Source organism: Sus scrofa, chromosome 15 (genome assembly GCF_000003025.6).
Source record: "Sus scrofa isolate TJ Tabasco breed Duroc chromosome 15, Sscrofa11.1, whole genome shotgun sequence".
Lineage (NCBI taxonomy): Eukaryota > Metazoa > Chordata > Mammalia > Artiodactyla > Suidae > Sus > Sus scrofa.
The window spans coordinates 85,265,938-85,286,659 of NC_010457.5; the positions used below are offsets into that span (position 1 = coordinate 85,265,938).

At 35.8% G+C, this 20,722-nt stretch overlaps 1 protein-coding gene across 7 annotated transcripts in view; it reads right to left on the reverse strand.

Moving 5' to 3' along the window:
- The window catches only part of ZNF385B (zinc finger protein 385B), a 427,166-nt gene that overhangs the window by 223,991 nt on the left and 182,453 nt on the right, over positions 1-20,722 (reverse strand). The window contains exon 4 of one of the 7 annotated variants that reach the window (XM_021075640.1): positions 16,158-16,209. The exons of the other annotated variants lie outside the window; for them this stretch is intronic. The gene's annotated coding sequence lies outside the window, so the exon portion shown is untranslated. The remainder of the gene's footprint in view (positions 1-16,157; positions 16,210-20,722) is intronic. 7 annotated transcript variants of the gene reach the window in all.

Genomic DNA, 20,722 nt, shown 5'->3' on the forward strand with positions numbered 1-20,722 from the left:
GAAAAAAAAAAGCTCTGATTTGTAGGGTTTACCAAATCATGGTGTAAGTACTCCCACTTGTTGCCAATTTCAATGTGATGGGCATTTTTAAATGTAGAGTTGGGAAGAATTATTTAGTAGCACATCATTATAGAGTATTTCCTTCATATACACACAATAGACATAAAAACTCTCAAGAACAAATAGTAAAATAGAGAGTAGTAGATTTTGAATACTTACTACCTTTGTTTTAACTATAATTCATTTAGTGTACATTTCTATAATTTAATTTTTAGCAACACTATATTTAATAACTGGCTTGTAAAATTCCTGAAAATTTAATAATCACCTCTTGCAAGCTGACTGACCACATCACTGAAAAGGCATCCATTCAATCACACATTTTTCTTGGAGAAGGGTAAAATTTAATTTGATAAACTAAGTAATATAGATATATTCCTCTTATAAATATAACCCAAATTTCCTATAGGAAATCTTCACCTGATACTATATCTATTGAATTTTGCCAATATTTTAGAATTTTTAGGATCCTTTCATTATAACCCTAAGTGACAAACTGCTGATTTTACAAATATTTTAAATAACTTTTCCTCTTTACTAACAAACTTTGAAACAATATAGACTACATGGGATATTTTCATAGATTTTGAAGATTTTATGCTTCTCAATGTGTTATAATTTTTTACAAGACTGCTTAATTCCATTCTGACTCCAACTGCCTAGTAGAGTAAAGATGGAGACACAGGCTAGTGCATTGGGTGGGCTGGGCTGCTAGTTCCAGGGAGGAGAAACCCGAACTGAGATCAAGGTTCATGGGTAGGGAGAAGGCTAAAGACCCCAGAATCCTCAAGTAATGATTCTTTACACCTTTCATTGCTCTCTAAACCCAGCTATGCAAACTCACAGTAGGAAACTAAAAATAGTAAAAAGAAAAACAAGAGATGGTGAAATCTGTATGTTTGGTGACTAAGTTTAGTATTCTTTTTTTTTTTTTTTTTTTGGTAGATTGGCCTTTAGATGATCATCTTTAGTGCAGCTGACCTAGAATTATCCATAGCAAGTCAATCTGACTAGGTCCTAAATCATCAGAGAAGAATATCCTGGCAGGTAGTTCCCCTTTGTGGTTCAGTGGATTGAAAACCCAACTATTATCTATGAGGATGCAGTTTCGACCCGGCTCTGCTCAGTAGGTTAATGATCCAGCATTGCTCTCAGCTCTGGTGTAGGTCACAGACGCAGATCAGATCCTGTGTTGATGTGGCTGTGGCCCAGGCTGGCAGCTGCAGCTCCAATTTGAACCCTAGCCTGGAAACTTCCACATTCCACAGGTGTGGGCCTAAAAAAAAAAAAAAAAAAAAAGGAGCACCCTGGCAGCTTGAGGTTAGACTGGAGCCAGAACTGAAGGGTGAGTGTGCATGGACCTGGACCAGGTTGGCAAACATGGGTAGAGCAAGGTGAGGACAGGGGGCGGAAGGGTGGGCAGAAGGGCCTGAGCTGGCACAAGAAACTGGGTTGAGATGAAGCCAAGAGGTACTCTAGATCCAATTAGGATAAGCACTATAGGCTATTTTTTAAGAATTCTGCCTTTGTTCTAAGTCATTAGGAAGAAGTGATGGTGTTTAAAAAGGAGTTACATGACGAGATTTGGGTTTTGAAAAGACCACTCTGTCTACAATAAGGAGAATAAACTAGAGAGCAGCTGGAGAACATGCAGGCAAACCAGCAGAAAGCCATTGAGAGGTTTTCTGGGAGAAGAGTCGCCTGGACGGCACCAGCAATGAAGGAGATAAAGAGCAGTAGACAGAAAGTGGTCCTCAACTGAGTGTGATTTTGCTCCATAGTGGATATTTTGCAATGGCTGAAGACATTGGCAGTTGTCACAACTCTGGTAGAGGGAAGTACTATCAGCCTGTAATGTGTACAGGACAGGGATGCTGCTAAACATCCTAGGACGGGCAGGATAGCCACTCATAACAAAAAATTGTCTAATCCAAAATGCCAATAGTGCCCAGGAAGAGAAACTATGGACTAGAGCAATCCTTAAGGAGCAACATGGACTTCATGTAAGTTACTAACATTAAGTTCACCCCCAGATTTATTAAAATGAAATGAAATGACTACAAGCAAAACCACAGTGTCAGTAACTGCTTTAGGGACAATAAACTTTAAATAAACAGGTGTAAATCAAAGCAGTCATTAAATACATACATAGAGTTAATAAAATGTTTAGAAGGGATGAGAGCTGTAAACTCCATTCCCAGCTTGTCAGAAATACACAGTGACTAAATCTAGCATTGTCTGCAAAAGAGGCATGCACTTCACTCCGGTAACAGTCAGCAGGATCTAAATTTAGTTTATACTCTTAGTGCATTAAAATAGCATCAAGAAGCTCAGGAAGTCTAAAACCATCACACTCCAAGTTTCTGTCTATACTGTTAATAGCTACTTAGAGATCCCTGTTGCCTGTGTGATTACAGCCTATTAAAAACACATCCTTTGCAAAGTTCTTCCCAAAAAACAGGAAATGTAGTTAAAGGAATGATTTTAGACAAAATAACTGGTACACAAATATCATGATGCAGGCATTCAAAAGGAATATATCTTCACTTCCAAAGTTTTGTGAGAAGTTTTATAAGCCTTTTTTTTTTTAACCAGTTACTATGATGGTAAAATGCTGTTTTTGAGTTCCAGGGTCACAATGGTAAATTAGAAAAGCAAGTAAACATTTTTATTAGAATAGAAGATCTACTGTTCTATCTAATTTATACATGTGATTTGGATAAAAGCTGAACTGGGAAAAGGCTAAAGTAAGCCTATTACTAAAAATGGGGAACAATTAAGGTTGTGCCTTGATATCTTAGTTTATCTGTTTTATCTCTCTTCTATTCAAACAAAAAGCAGATGGACTAACTCAAAGACATTTTTTTTCCACTCCATTTCATAGGACCTCTAAAAGGCAGTTTGAGATTTTAAAAAATTGCATAATTTTCTGAAATTTTAGTAAAAGATATACTACTTTTAGTAAAGTAGTTCTAATTACTGCATCTATAATCATCCAAGGAAATGCATACCACAATAAGAATAAACCAAGAAAGAGTTCAGAATGGCCCCTTTTCTGTGACTCAAGAAGGAAAAAGAGAAATCAGCATCTTTACAGTTAAAGTGAAATAGATAATATTAAATTTTTCTTTTAACAGAAATACATTTATTCCCCTTCACTTGTGGTCAGGTTCTTTCCCTGTGTTAGATATGTGAGATACAAAAAGTCTCTGAGTCACTCTTTCTCCTCACACTTGTGCTATACTCTTCATGCTGGTGACTATGAACAGATCTTAGCTAAGTATATGGCTACCTGGAAAAAAGTTTACATTTCCCAGATTCTCTTGCAGCTAGATATGGCCATGTGACAAAATTCAGGCCAAGTGAGATTTCCAAGTATTCCTTTAAGGGGAGAGGAAGTCACTATATCTCTTTCTGCTGCTTGGGATATAGGTGTAATGACTGATGCCTAAGAAGCCACCCAGGACATGCAGGTGAAAGCTGTGTTCTGAGGATGTCAGAGTAAAAGAAAGGTGGCTCCTGGTTACCTTACACCATGGAATACTACACCAGGCATGGATGTTCTACAAGCTATGTTTAAGTGGATAAGAAATACATTTCCATTTTTGAGAAACCACTGCTATTCTGTCTTTCCATCACTAAAGATGACTTCAATTCAAACTAATACAATGCATTCAAAACCTCACTTTTCTGGCCAGCTGTACTCTCTATCTTCATGGTTTAATGCAGTTTAGGGTGTGTGTTTTTAAGGAACTCTTCCAACTGCCCATTCTCAAGAAATTTCTCCTTATATTAAACTAAGATTTTTGGTCTACATACTTCTACATGATCTTGAACTTTAATAATATTGTGCATAAAAATTTATTAATTTGAATTTACCCTATATTCCCACAAGTAGATGATAAATTCTTTAAGGTTAGAAATTGTGGTTTCTATCTCTTTGTATTCCTAATACTTTGAAAGAGTCAGTAGATGCTCACATATCTATCTGCTAGCAGTTAAATATATAGAAGGGGGAAGAAAAGGAAAGAACAGAAGAACAGAGGGAAGGAGGGAGAGACATAAAAGGAGAAAGGAAGTGAGGATATTTTTTCTGACTACAACAGTATGAAACTAGGAATCAACCACAGCAAATAAAATGGGTGAAGAATAAACACAAGGAGACTAAACAACATGCTGCTAAAAAAACAATGGGTCAACTATGAAATCAAGAAGAAATCAGAGGAGTTCCCATTGTGGCTCAGAGAGTTAAGGACCCATTGTTGTCTCTGTGAGGATGCAGGTTGGATCCCTGGCCTGGCCCAGAAGGTGAGGATTTGGCATTGCTGCAAGCTGTGGAATAGGCTGGCAGCTGCAGATCCAATTCTACCCCTACCCCAGGGATTTCCATATGCTGCCAGTGTGGCTGTAAAAAGAAAAAGAAGAATAAATTAGAAAACATCTTGAGACAAATGAAAATGAAACAAATACAACCTTTTAAAATCTATGGGATGCAGCAAAAGCAGTTCTAAGAGGGAAGTTCACAGCCATACCAGCCTTCCATAAGAAACAAGAAAAATATTAAATAACCTAATATGCCACCTAAGAGAATTAGAATAAAAATGAACAAAACCTAATATCAGCAGAATGAAGTAAATGATAAAAACAGAGAGGAAATAATTAAAATAGAGATAAAAATAGAAAAGATCAATAAAACCAAGAACTTTTTTTTTTAAAAAGATAAAACAAAATTGACAAACCTATAGCCAAGACCCACCAAGAAGAAAGAGGAGCCAAAAAGCAAAATGAAAAATGAAAGAGGATAAATAACAACTGACACCAAAGAAATAAAAAAAAAAGAATAGTATAAACAGCTATACCCTGAAAACTATAAAACACTGGTAAAGAAAAATTGAAGATGATTCAAAGAAATGAAAAGATACTCCACACCCTTGGATTGGAAGAATTAATATTGTTACATGGCCATACTACCCAAAGCAATCTGTAGATTTAATGTGATCTCTATCAAATCACCCATGACATTTTTTGCACAGAACTAGAACAAATAATCCTAAAATTTATATGGAGACCCAGAATTGCCAAAAAAGCCCTTAGCAAAAAGAACAAAGCTGGAGGCATAACCCACCCACTATAATACAAAGCTACAGTAATCAAAATAGTGTGGTATTGGCACAAAAAACAGACATATAAGCCAATGGAACAGAATAGAGAGCCCAGAAATAAACCCACATATGTATGGTCAATTAATCTATGACAAAGGAGACAAGAATATATAATGGAAAAAAGACAGTCTTTTTAGCAAGAGGTATTGGGAAAGCTGGACAGCTACATGAAAATCAATGAAATTAGAATGCTCTCTCACACCAGATAATGGCTTAAAGATCTAAGTACAAGACATTAGAAGAGAACATAGGCAAAACAGTCTCTGACATAAGTCATAGCAAAATTTTCTTAGATAAGTCTTCCAAAGCAAAATATATAAAAGCAAAAATAATCAAATAGAACCTAATCAAACTTAAAAGTTTTTTCACAGCAAAGGAAACCATGATAACCTATGGAATGGGAGAAAATTTTTGCAAACAGCGTGACCAAGAAGTGCTTAATTTCCAAAATATATAAACAGGCCAAATAGCTCAGTATCAAAAAAACAAATAACCCAATCAAAAAATGGGCAGAAGACCTAAGTAGACATTTCTCCACAGGAGACATACAGCTGGCCAAGAGGCACATTAAAAGGTGCTCAACACTGCTAATTATTACAGGAATACAAATCAAAACCCCAGTTAAGAATCACCTCACATTGGTCAGAACTGGTATCATCCAAAGGTCTACACATAAATGCTGGAGGGTCTGGAGAAAAGGGAACCCTCCTATACTACTGGCAGAGATGTAAATTGGTTCAGCCAATATGGAGAACAGCATGGAAGTTCCTTTAAAAAAACTAAAAATGGAGGTACTACATGATCCAACAATCCCATTCCTGAGCATATATCTGGAAAAGATGAAAATTCTAATTCAAAAAGATAAATGCAACTCAATGTTCACAGCAGCTCTATTTACAATAGCCAAGACAACCCAAGTGTCCATTAACAGGAGACTGGCTTAAGACAAATACACACACACACATACATATATACACACACATATGTGATGTGTATGTGTGTGTGTATATATAACATAGATATATAGAGATATATACACATATACACACACATACATACACACATATTTACATGCATACACATCATATATTCAATGGAATATTACTCAGTCATAAAATGAATGAAATATTGTCACTTGCAGCAACATGGATGGACCTAGAGAACATTACAGTCAGTAAAGTAAATCTGGCAGAAAAAGACAAATATTATATGATATCACTTTCATGTGGGATCTAAAAAATAATACAAATAAATCCATACACAAAACAGAAAGAGACTCAAAGACATAGAAAACAAACTTATGGTCACCTAAGAGGAAAGGGATAAATTAGTGATATTATATTAATAAGTACAACTACTATACATAAAATAAATAAGTCACAGGGGTTTACTATATAGCACAGGTAACTATATTCAATATCTTATAATCTATAATGGAAAATAATCTGAAAAAATTTGAGTTCATCTTAAAGTAATACAACATCATAAAGAGAGAGAGAAGGAGGGAGGGAGGAGAGCAGTCTAATAAATGATTAAAAGCAACATAGTGATGATGATGTTTTGCCTTAATGGTTAAGCATTTCTTTTTGGTTTTGTCTTTTTTTGTCTTTTCTAGGGCTGCACCTGCAGCATATGGAGGTTCCCAGGCTCAGGGTCTAATCGGAGCTGTAGCCGCCAGCCTACATCAGAGCCACAGCAACGCCAGATCCCAGCCACGTCTGTGACCTACACCACAGCTCATGGCAACACCAGATCCTTAACCCACTGAGCGAGGTCAGGGATCGAACCCACAACCTCATGGTTCTTAGTTGGATTCGTTAACTACTGAACCATGATGGCAACTCTGGTTAAGCATTTTTGAACAGCACTTTGGAAAGTAGAGTTGGGTGGAAATCTTTAGAGGTGGTTAAGTGGTTCAACCTGACACAGTAACTCTCCATTAGCCTAGAGATTAAGAATATCCTCAAGCCATTCTCCTGTTCTTCTTTGCTTAAATATTACGACCACTACTATTCCTACTGCTACTACCACTACCACCACCACCACCAGTAACAATATGAACAACGGTTTATAAGAAATTAAATTGAAGAAGACTTAAAATTCACCTATAAGCTCATAATGATTATCATTTGAAACTGTTCCCTGAGCCTGAAGAAAAGTAAGAAACCAACTGAAAGGTACATTTGTGAGCCAGGGTCAAGTTAGGACAGTTTCTTATCAGTGAGTGCTGACAGAGATTAAAGAATTCAGTCTTCTTACAGAATCTTTCAGATTAGAAGTCTTCTTGTACTTGCTTGAAACAAAATTAGTCCTTCATTCCCTTATGTATTTATCTTTATTAATCATGGCTTATTAATTGATTTTGAATTTTTGAGTTTTGCCAGTTTTGTGTTATGTTTCATATTTATGCCTTTGGATGCCTTGTCAATCTAAAACCTGGTTCCTGACTTCTCTCCATTTTGTCTTAATTTGTTTGAAACTCATGGTTTTAAAGTGAATTTTAACCCTGGCTGATAAGGAGTAGCTCCACCTTCTTTCTCATTTCTTTTCTTTTCTTTTTAAAAACAAGCTTCTAGGAGTTCCGTCATGGCTCAGTGGTTAACGAATCTGACTAGGGACCATGAGGTTGTGGGTTTGATCCCTGACCTCACTCAGTGGTTAAGGATCTGGCGTTGCTCTGAGCTGTGGTTAGGTCGCAGACGCTGCTCGTACCCCACGTTGCTGTTGCTGTGGCTGTGGCACAGGCCAGCAGCAACAGCTCTGATTAGACCCATAGCCTGGAAACCTCCATATGCCGAGGGTGTGGCCCTAGAAAATGCAAAAAAAAAAAAAAAAAAAAAAAAAAGACAAAAAATAATAAGCTTTCTACTTTGGAATAATTTTAGATTTATTTCATTTACTTCTGATAATGAAGTTGTGTTTATTCTAGGAATCCAAGGTTGGTTAAGCATTCTAAAATTAATCCAATTCTTATCACTTTAACTGAAGCAGGAAAATCATACAACCATCTCACGAAGTGTTGAAAAAGCTTTTGAAAAAACATCTGTTTTTGACAAAAAAACTTAATAAACTATAAGTATCATGAGAGTTCCTTAACTTGAAAAGAGATTATAATAAAAACAGTATGGTACTAGCATAAAAACAGACACACAAATCAAATGAAGAGAAGAGGAATTCCAGAAATAAACCCATACCTATACAGTCAATCTATGACAAAGGTGCCAGGAAAACACAATGGGGAAAAATTATGTCTTTAATAAATAGTATTGGGAAAACTAAATGTCCACACATGCAAAATAATGAAATTGAACTTTTACACCATATACAAAAATCAACTCAAAATGAATTAAAGACTTAAACCTAAAACTTGAAATAATAAAACTCCAAGAAGAAAACATAGGGTAAAAGTTCTTTGATGTTGGGCTTGTCAATGATTTTCTCGATGACATCAAAAGCATGGGCAACAAAAGTAAAAATAAATAGGTGGGATTATATCAAACTAAAAAGCTCTTACACAGCAAAGGAAACAATCAACAAAATGAAAAAGTAACTTACAGAATGGGAAAAAATATTTTCATACTGTATTTCTGATAAGAGGTTAATATCCAAAATACATGAAGAACTTATATAATGCAATAGTGAAGAAACAAATAACTTGATTCAAATATGGGCAAAGGGAAAATACAAATGGACACCAGGTACATGAAATGAAGCTCCACATCACTAATCATCAGGGAAATGCAAATCAAAAGCACAAAGAGGTATCATTTAACATCTGTTAGAATGGCTAGTATCAAGGAGACAAAAGATAAGTGTTGGTGAGAATGTGGAGAAAAGAGAACCCTTGTATACTGTTGGTAGGAATGTAAATTGGTATAACCATTATGGAAAATAGTATAGAGGTTTTTCAAAAAATAAAAAATAAGACTTATATGATTCATCAATCCCTTTTCTGGGTATATAGCCAAAGAAAATGAAATCAATAAATCACTATCTTAAAGAGACACTGCACTCTCATGTTTACATCAGCATTATTCACAAACCAAGACATGGAAACAAGTGTCCACTGATGAATGGATAGATAAAGAAAATGTGATACACACACACACACACACACATATACACAATGGAATATCATTCATCAACAAAAAAGAAAATCCTGCCATTTGTGACAATATGGATTAACCTGGAGTAGGTATTATACTAAGTGAAATAAGCCAGACAGAGAATACAAGTACTGCATGATCTCACAAATTAATCTCATAGAACCAGAGAATAGAATAGTGATTACCAGGGATGGAGAGTGGGGAAAATGGGAAGCTACTGGTCAAAGGATATAAACTTTCAGTAGTAATATGAATAACTTCTGGGGATCTAAGGTATAGCATGGTGACTCTAATTGGTAATTCTGTATTGCATACTTAATATTTTCTAGGAGAGTAAATCTGAAATAGTCTCATTACAACAACAACAAAAAAAGAATGTGTTAATAATGAATGTGTTAATAAATTAACTTGATTGTGGTAATTATTTCACAATGTATACATATATAAAACCATCATGTCATGTACCTTAAATACATAAAACTTTTATTTGTCAAATACAATAAAGGTGGGAAAAAAGAAAAGATTGGAGCATTCCTAAGCAAATATTATAATTAAAGATTAAATATCAAAAAATGTCTAATATTGGAAATGAGACAAGAAAGTACTTTATAATTCCAATCAATACTCTCCTGAAGGTTCTAGCTAATGCAATAAGGAAAAAAGAAAGGTTTTAAGAGTGTAAAAGAAAATAAAGCTGTACTTATAGGTTGATGATGTGATTTCTGTATGTATAAAAGTATCAAGAATTTCAGATAATTAAATACACAAAGTCAGTTTAGCAAGGATGCTAAATATAAAGTTAGGCAATAATATCAATGTCTATTAAAGAGGTGGAAAATAAAACTTTAATAACTTTATTTACAACAGCACAAAACATCAAATACCTAGGAATAAATCTTAAGAATGATATGTAAGTCCTCAATACAGAAAACTTATAAAAACTTAATGAGATAAAGAAAGTCCAGATAGCATGGAAACACCATAATTTTGGATTGGAAAAACTCAGTATTGTAAAGATGTCAATTCTCACAAATTTGACTGATGTATTTGATGCATCCCAGTAAAAATTCCAGAACTTGCCTTTTTTCTTTTTTCAAAATTTTAGTGGGCAGTATTATTCTAAAATTTTATGGAAATACAAAAAACAAAGAATAGACAAGACAAACTTGAAGAAGAACAAGGTGAAAGTGCTCAGCTGCATAGCAACATTACCTATAAAGTAATTGAGATAGTATGGTTAAACAAATCCATGAAACAAACAGTTACAAGTCCAACATATATGAACACTGGACTTATGGTATCAGAGCAGAGGAGAAAGGACTGACTTCCTAAGAAGTGGTGCTGAATCCACTGGAAAAAAAGAAAGGAAAAAACCCTGATTCTTGAACCCATCTCATACCATGCATAAAACTCATCCTAGTTGGTTTTGTAGCTCTACCTGTGAAAGGTAAAACAACAAGGCTTCTGTAACAAAGGAGAATGTTTTCATGACCTCAGGCTAGGCAAGGATAACGTAAATAGGAACAAAAAGTCCCAATCACAAAAGAAAAGACCAATAAATTGGAGCATGCTAAAGACTTCTATTTACTGCAATACATCGTTAAGAAAGTAAAAAGCCAACCCAAAGAATATGAGATATTTGCAACTCATGTATCTGACAAAGGACTCATATTCAGAATAAATAATTTTAGAAATCGTAAAAAAGACAAATTGAGAGAAATGGGCAGGAGACTTAAATCACACTTCACAAAAGAAAATACTCAAGTGTTTATGAAACTAGAAAAAGGTATTCAGCATCACTAATCATCAGGGAAATGCAAATTAAAACCAAAATTAAAATTAAAGTCTAGCAGTACCAAATGTTGTTGAGGATAGGACTCTCACACAGTACAAATTTTCTAATTTGGAAAAACTTTTGAAGAAATTTTATACTGCTGAACACATGCATACCTTTTGATCAAGTAATTGTAGTCCTAGGGTGTATGTATGTACATACGCAGGTACACATATATGTGGAGATATATATCATATATGATATATATATCTTAATGGAGTCATATATTTCTTTATAGGAGTAGTATTTGTAATAGTTTCAAACTGGAAACAACTCAAATGTTTCTCATAGATAAATAAATTTTGGTATATTTGGAATATGGAAAACTATTCAGTAACGAAGATGATAACTATAACCATATACAACATCTCAAAAGAGGCCTGATATAAAAAATACATATTTTATGATTCCACTTAGAAAATTAAAAAACAGGCATCACTAAGCTATATTATTAGAAGTCAGAATGGTAGTTGTCTTTGGAAAGGAGAGTGGTGGTAATTGGTTAAAGATGGGACACAGGAGGAGGCCTTCTGGGGTGCTGATAATGTTCTATCTCTTGGCCTGGTTAGTAGTTACTTAAGCGTATTAACTTTGTTTTAATTCATTAAGGAAAACACTTTATAAACTCTTCTGAGCTATGTTATACTTCAATATATTTTTATTTGAAATATCATTTGTTTTCTTCATTTGTTTCCTTTCACCTATCCTGTTTCTCACTTCAGAGTACTAAATATTAAAACGGAAAATACTGAGGTCCTGAGAGAAAAACATAAAGCTACAATTATTAAAAGTCGCAAGTAATGTTACAAGTATATAGCAGTGTATACATTTTCATATACAGAAAATCAATAATCATGATAACCCTATCAGAGATAAGAAGCAATGAAAGATTTTTTTTTAATTGATGGATAAACTGTGAGTCAGCAGTGGTTAAATTTTGTTCCTCTAGTTCACACATGTAGAAAGTGGCAGAGTTCAGTGTAAGAATTTAGTTCTTGATCACTAGATTGTTGCTCTTTCTACTGTACAAGTAGTCATCTAAAGTAATATATAACTAGAATAAGTAATATATGATTCAAATAATAGTATTTTTTTATTTGATTCTTGCTAGATTCATTTTAAGTCTTCAAACCTGCCACTGAGATTTTCTCCCAAACTTCTTTTGTTTTTAAAAGTAAATGGGAGTTCCCGTCATGGCTCAGTGGTTAACAAATCTGACTAGGAACAATGAGGTTGCAGGTTCAATCCCTGGCCTTGCTCAGTGGGTTAAAGATCAGGTGTTGCTGTGAGCTGTGGTGTAGGTCACAGATGCGGCTCAGATCTGGCGTTTCTGTGGCTCTGGTGTAAGCCAGTGGCTACAGCTCTGATTAGACCCCTGGCCTGGGAACCTCCATATGCTGCAGGAGCGGCCCTAAAAAAGACAAAAAGACAATAAGTAAGTAAGTAAGTAAATAAATAAATAAATAAATAAATAAATAAAAATGCATTTATTGAGGTCAATAACAGAAGGACATTTACCTATTATTTATATTTTTGTCCACATCAATTAATGTACACTAAATATGTGTCATGCCTTCTTAAATACAGGAATTTCAAATGGGGGTAGGATTCTGTTTTGGATACTCTTTTAAAACTAAACTATAGTTTCATTACCAAGCTGTTCAGGGACTTTATGTTCTAAAGTTCTTTATTTGATTTTTCTAGTCTTAAGGAAAAGAAATTTCCTGGCTTGGTAATACTAGAAGGGTTAAAGACAAATAAATATTTTAGACTGTGGTTACAGAAATAGATTATAATACTTTGCTAATAAAATAATGAGTATGATCACTCGGGATAGTTTAAATATTCTTTGATCACTACAGAATATTGCTCCAACTCAGCAGGTATTTTTAGTTGCATACACAATGGGTACCCAGAAAAAAATTCCATATGACTTAACTGACATTATCTATAATATTAGAAAAACATAATAGGGGGAGTTCCCAATGTGGCTCAGTGGAAATGAACCCGAACCTGAACAGTATCTATGAGGATGTGGGTTCAATCCCTGGGCCTGCTCAGTGGGTTAAGGATCCGGCATTGCTGCTAGCTACCATGTAGGTTGCAGATGTGGCTCAGATTCCCTGTTGCTATAGCTGTGGAGTGGTAGGCCAGCAGCTGTAGCTCCATTTCGACCCCTAGACTGGAAACTTCCATATGCCGCAACTGTGGCCCTAAAACAAACAAACAAAAAAACCCATAATCTGGAGGGTTATAAAACTGGTGATGTGTTAGGAGTCTCACATCTCAAATGTGGGAAATGGCTGTTGTTCCAATATTGCTAGTAGTGTACAATGCTACAAACTTTATGGAAGAAAGTTTGGCAAGCGGTATCAACAGCTTAAAATAGGCATTCCCCAAGGCTCTGCAACTCAATTTACAACAATTATTCAAAGGAAACAAATAACGACACACAAAGATTTACCTATGAGGATATCTGCTGTAGCATAACTTATAATAGTGAAAAATTTACTGTAGCATAAATGTCAAATAATAAAAGAATATTAAATTACCCATGGCACATTCATAAAATGGGACTCTTTGGAGCCATTAAAAATAACATTATAAATGAAGAATTGTTGTGAAATGACAATTTGGCCAGGCAAATCAGTAATATTCAAACCCCAACCTCAACCAGTCGCCTTTCACTTGTGATGCTATCAAAGGACGCAGATGCACATAAGACAAGGTCAAACAAAGGAATAATAATTATGGTAAGGCTTCTAGTTTTTTTTTTTTTTTTGTCTTTTTGCCTTTTCTAAGGCCGCTTGCACAGCACATGGAGGTTCCCAGGCTAGGGGTCCAATTGGAGCTGTAGCTGCCGGCCTATGCCAGAGTCACAGCAACACGGGATCCGAGCCGTGTCTGTGACCTACACCACAGCTCACAGCAACGCCAGATCCTTAACCCACTGAGCAAGGCCAGGGATCGAAGGGATCGAACTCGCAAACTCATGGTTCCTAGTCGGATTCGTTAACCACTGCGCAACGACAGGAACTCCGCTTCTAGAACTTTTCATACTCCAGTGACAGCAGAAACAGTTCTGACATATTTTTCCTACCTTAACAGGACCTCACTTTACTTATTACAGGTTTCACTTCCCCACCTTCTCTCTACTCTTGTGACCCTACTCCCTTTCAGCAGGTTCAGAACAGAATTTCTGAATGTCTGTCCCACTTTATTTGATGTTTTTTCCCCTCTATTTCCATGTGTGAGGCTAAGGCAATTTGTTGGAGCTATCTGTCCTTCTGGTTTCTTTCTGCTTCCTACAGTTCTTGTTGTAACCGCAAAGAAAACTTCCTTTTATTTTTAAAACTGATCTCTTTTATCCCTTGCTTCTGATCCCGTGTTCTGATTCCAAATGCAAGCAATGGTTGCCTTGTTCATTTACCACATTCTGAAGCCTTTCTGCTTTCTCACTGTGGTTTAACTCTGTGTCTGAACAAACTTATTTACTGGAATTTAGATGGATTATGGTACAGGCCTGTACAATCTCCTTCTTAGCCCTTAAGGTTTGTGATAATTTCAATAAGTTTTTATTCCTCCTCAACCCCAGAGGAAAATATACCTCCCACATTTGGTAGAGTCCCCCAACCCTATAATCCATTTTTTTTCATATTACGAATTCCACCGCTCCATGAGACCGAACTAATACTTTGGGTCTCTGAAGTTCATAGCTGAGGTTAGAGCTCTCATACTGAAGGCTAAAGGTCCTTGATCAGGAAGGAAGGTCATCTCTCAAGGTGTAGAGAGCAACTGGGTGGTGGAAAAGCAGCCAGTATGCAGAATCTCAGGGGCCTTCTGTCTCATTCTCTCTTTTTGAATGTCTTTTAATGACTTATAATGCAAATAATGACAAATAATTAAGTGGGACCAAAAGTACCTTTCAAATAGTAGGTAGAAAAGTATCCCCACTTTGTTTTTAAAAAGTATCTCCCACTGTCACACACAGAATTAAGATGCGAAGCACTAGCAGCTAATGGTGGCTACTTAGAAGAGCTAAAAGCATGGTGGGGACAGTTGCTCCAGGCTAATTTTTTGTTGTTGTTGTTGTTGTTAAAGCATAGTTGATTTATAATGTTGTGCCAATTTCTGCTGTACAGCAAAGTGACTCAGTCATACATACATATGTACATTCTTTTTAAAATATTATCTTCCATCATCTATCCTCAGAGACTGGATATTGTTCCCTGTACTATATGGTATGACATCATTGTTTATCCTTTCTAAATGTAATAGTTTGCATCTACGAAACCCAAACTCCCAGTCCATCCTACTCCTTCTCCGCCTACCCCTTGACAACCACAAGTCTGTTCTCTATGTCTGTGAGTCTCTCTGTTTTGTAGGTAGGTTCGTTAGTGCCACATTTTAGATTCCACACTTAAGTTATATTATATGGTGTTTCTCTTTCTGACTTCATTTAGCATGATAATCTCCAGTTTCTGGTCTAATTTTCTTATGTTTTCATTTCTATATTTTTGAAATGTTTTACAAAAAAACCACACACACATATTTATTACTTGCCATTAAAGAACATTAATGTTCAATTTTTTAAAATGTAGCTACTTTATCTTGAACACCCTGAACAAACCATATTAAGGACATAATGTGTTTTATCTGTTTCAATTTTTCCTCATTCCCAACTTCATCATTTTGTACCATTCTTATATGGCATTTTTAATTTTTAACTCTAAAATAAGAAATGTTATAGATTTAAGAAAGAATAGTTTTTCACATTTCCTGAGGAGGGACCTTACAACCTTCTAATAACAGTAACAAGAATGAGCACATATAATCTGGTTTTCAAGCCATTTACATTCACTGTCTGCTTGCAGGCCTCTCCATTAGCAGATCAAAATCATGCAAAATGTCAGTGGTTATTTCTAACCATTCCAATTGTTTGTTCTGTATCGATCTTGTGCTCAGACTACAAATAAGTCCTGGATAGATACATACTCAGAGTTCAGCGTGTTGGTGGACCATGGTTGAAGAGCTGCTTCCATTTACCCTGTTGAGGTAAACAGTTACATCTTCACTCTCGGCTTAACAGAAAAATCACAAGAAACACTATGTCATAAACACAATGAGAGTCTGAGGTCACTTTGACTCACCTTTTAAGCTTCTTCCACTTTGAAATGGTAAAATAAAATATTCATGTGCTACCATTTTGTGGCTGAACAAAGAGAGAAGCATTTCCTCTTACTTATATTAATCGATGACTGCCTATAGCCTCATACCAAGCCAATCATTTATGCCTACCTCTACCTCATATATGAAAGAGGAAGATAGGAAAAAGTAATGGCCATATAAACAATGCTTGTCAAATAATATTAGAATCGACAAGTGAGACAACTAATCAATTGTCCTAATAGCATGACAAATAGACTGAATCACATTTCAAACATTCACTGGCGCTTTGAACAAAAAACACTACCACGTCCATCACAGGATAACTGATTTTTCCAAGGGAGGTCCAAGGATGCCTAAGGCAACTGATCGTCCCTGAGAATTTAGAAAACATAAATGAATGCTGAATGCAAGTTTATTTTATGAATTAAAATTTTAAGCACTGTAAGTGAGATGGTAATACTGAAAGTAATTTAACATCTTTTACGATAATTCAAAGTGCTTAACTCATTTAATATAATTATCTCTTAACACTGTTATATAGTCTCTATTTTCCTACTGCTCTTTAGAAAGGACAAAATACCCTTCCTTTTACTATAATTTCCCCCTTGTCTATATCTAATTGAAGAGCTTTCTATCAGGAAACTCGAAAAATGGATAATTACTGCTCTGGGGCCTCTTGTCAACTATGAACTTGGGAATTAGAGTTTTTGGCCTTGCTTAATGAAAAGTGGCTGAATTAAATTTTCTTCATCTAACAAGTATCTTTTTTTTTCTTTTGGTAAAAAGTTTCCCAGAAAATTTCTCTTAATAGCCACTGGCAATGCCCATAATTCTACTACTGAAACAATGAGATCTATTTTCCAGATCATCAATCTTCATTCTCCAGACAGATACAATTGTTTGAAGAGTTGCAATTACATTATCCCTTGGTGCTTCTTCAGCCTCCACATTTGACTGATTCCACAGTTAACAATTAAAAGGCCAAAGGATTTGAGGATTAATTTTTATCTCTAATAATAAAAAGTTCATTGCATTTAATTTCTTGGTATCAGCACATTGCTCTCCTAATTAAAAGTGCAACAGTTATATAATCTTGCAAAAGGAGAAATGGAAGTCAATACCCATTCATGGACTATATAATTTGAGTGAAGTAAGTGCAATCATCTTGACTGTATGGACAGCACAATCTTTTACTACCTACAAATGAGTCAATTTAAAGTACTAGTCTTGGCGTATGTAGCTTCAACTTCATCCATCCACTGATGTAAAACATCACACATTTTTGAATAGCAATCTATACTTATCAAGAAACAGGGCTGGTAGATTACAAACCAAATGTAGATAACCACACACAGCATCATTGTATGAACGCTCTACTTCATTTGTCATCAAAAGGACAGTGCCGACCTGCCTGCTAATAGTCAGAGAGGGACCAGAGGAGGGTGCCTTTTCCTTACAGTCCCTTCTCCTCCCTTTGTCACTGCTGTTCCCTCACCTCATTGTGTTACCATCAGTTCTATTCATGTTAGTGTTCCTTTCAAGGGCTGCAGTGAGAGACACCTACCACCCCTTTCCTGCTGGCTTAGAGGTTCAGATTCCTGAGTCTCCTTGGGACTGAATTTTTCACTGGCTGCCATAGTATCAATACGGTGTAGCGTTAGTGCCACTTTTCAAGGAAAAAAAACTGCAGTGAACATATGGGTGCATGTATCTTTTTCAAGGAAAGTTTTGTCTGGATATATGCCTAAGAGTGGGATTGTTGGGTTACATGGTAATTCTGTATTATTCACATTAGCCAAGATTTGGAAACAACCTAAATGTCCATCAATAGAATAATGGATTAAGAAGATGTGGTGTATATATACACAATGGAATACTACTCAGCTATAACAAAGAACAAAAAAATGGCATTTGCAGCAACATGGATGGAACTAGAGACTCTCATACTGAGTGGAGTAAGTCAGATGGAGAAAGACAAATACCGTATGATATCACATATTTGGAATCTAATATAGGCACAAATGAAACTTTCCACAGAAAAGAAAATCATGGACTTGGAGAATAGACTGGTGGTTGCCAAGGGGGAGGGGGAGGAAGTGGGATGGACTGGGAGACTGGGTCTAACAGATGCAAACGATTGCATTTGGAGTGGATTAGCAAAGAGATCCTGCTGTATAGCATAGGGAATTATATCTAGTCACTTATGATGAAACATGATAGAGGATAATGTGAGAAAGAGAATGTATATATGTGTGAGACTGGGTCACTTTGCTATATTGTGGAAATTGACAAAAAACTGTAAACCAACTATAATGGAAAAATATAAATCGTTGGGGAAAAAAAAAGAAAAGAAACTGCCCCAAATGGTGACCTGTGGATACTTCATGGTGTCTGTATTATGAGTGCTTGGCACAGCACCTTGGATATGCTAAATATTCAAGAAAAATGACACTGAAGACATATTAGCTTGGAAAAAGCAGGATTTACATTAGAAAATGGCTTGGGGAAAAGAAGGCTCAAGATGTGGGTCCTATTAAGTACCCTTTTACACACTTGTATCACTCAGTCTCAACGTCTTCACATGTAAAGTTTGGCTGTAGGAAAAGTATAAGGTAAAGGATGTGAATGACAGGCTGGTAGAGAGGACAATGTTTTGAGTGTATGATTTAGGACAACTTCCCTTGATCCCCAAAGCACATTCCCCTCAACTTGCCCTCTCCTAAAATCAGGAAAAAAACAAAGCAAATCAAAACAAAACACTCCATGAGATCACGTCAGAAATCACCCAACAAATAAGATATTTACATTTTTAACATTAAAATTATCTTAATCTGCTAAAACGGTGAATGGCTTTCTTCTTTTAAAAATTGAAATTTTGTTTGAAAATATACAACTTAGAAAATTACTTGAAGTCTTTGGAACAGTTTATCTGTGGGCTTTTGAAAATTACTTTACAATCCTTTTTTTTTTTTTTTTTTGGTCAATTGCCATGAGATCACTGATTAGTCAAGCCAAAATTTGGAATTTGGTTGCATGGTTTTTATCAAAACATCTCTATATTTTATTTATTTCAGATGAATAAACACAAAACTTACACAGTCATATTTTTAACTAGATACAATATACTTCCAACTCCAGTACAATTTGACATAATTAAGAGCTATCAGAAACATTCATGAGTTCTTGAATGGAGTCCTGTACTAAATGGGAACCAATCATAAAGTAAATAATCCAAACTCTTGGGACACCCCCTGGGGAAAGATGACAGTTACTGGATTACCTTTAAAGAAATGGGCTAACTAGTAAAAATCACCATGAGATACCTGAATATTGCAATATGTCCCTTGGTTCCTGTTTCTTAGGATCAGTCGCTATTTGTGTTCTCTGGATTCACCTCACAAATCCCGAATTTCTCAACTTCAAAATGACTGGGATGAACTGCTCTGCTCTATTCCAGCATTTGCTAGCTGCTCTTCAATGCTTCAAGCCACATCTCAGCAGGTCCTGGCAAGATGATTCTTTCTCCCCTCTTAGAAATACCAGCCCCTCTCCCCATCTAATTATCCAGAAATTTGTTAAATAAGGAAGTACTACATTAATATAGCATACAGTCCTAGTTGATATTATTATCAAACAGGCATCATGGGTGTATAGGTCAATGATTTAGAGAATGCTTCTGGAGTCCAATGGACCTGTGTTCAAGCTGTGACTCTGATGAGTACTAGCTGTGTGGTCCATAAGGTACCTATGTCTCTCTGACCCTCAGTGTCCTCATCCATAGCACGGCAGTAACAACATTACTATCTCAGTGGGTTTATGTGAAGATTAAAAATGTTGCATCTATGATAGTTAGCTCAATGATTGGTGAAAATGTTCATCCAACTTCTGGGAGCTACTATATTAGTGCTAGTATTAATGCAAAGGGCACATGCTTCAGAGTCATCATTAGTTCAAACCGTGGCTCTGCATCTCAACTTCTTCATTTGTAAAGTGGGGCTGGTACCAAATCCCTTTCAGATTTGGTGCGAACATGGAGATAATTACATTAAAATCTTTGGTAAAATGCCTGGTACAGAGCAAACACTCAATGGATGGAAGCCATTAGAAAAATTACACATAGAAAGCATCTTTGGTTGTGAGACTGTAATCCATATGCTGTAAGTATCAAGTTGTTCAAAGTTTAAAAGCCTTTTGACACCTTTCAGTGCTGCTGTTCTCACTCCATCATGATCTTAGTGCTGTGAAGGAGAATTTATTCAGGCAAGCATGCATGCAGCCTTTCTCATCCTCTACCTCTAGCAAGGGCTCAGATTCTTCCCTTTCTCACCTCATAGGAGGGTTCTGCTGCCATGCAAGTTCTCTGGGACTTTTGTGGTCAAGAAATGAAAGAA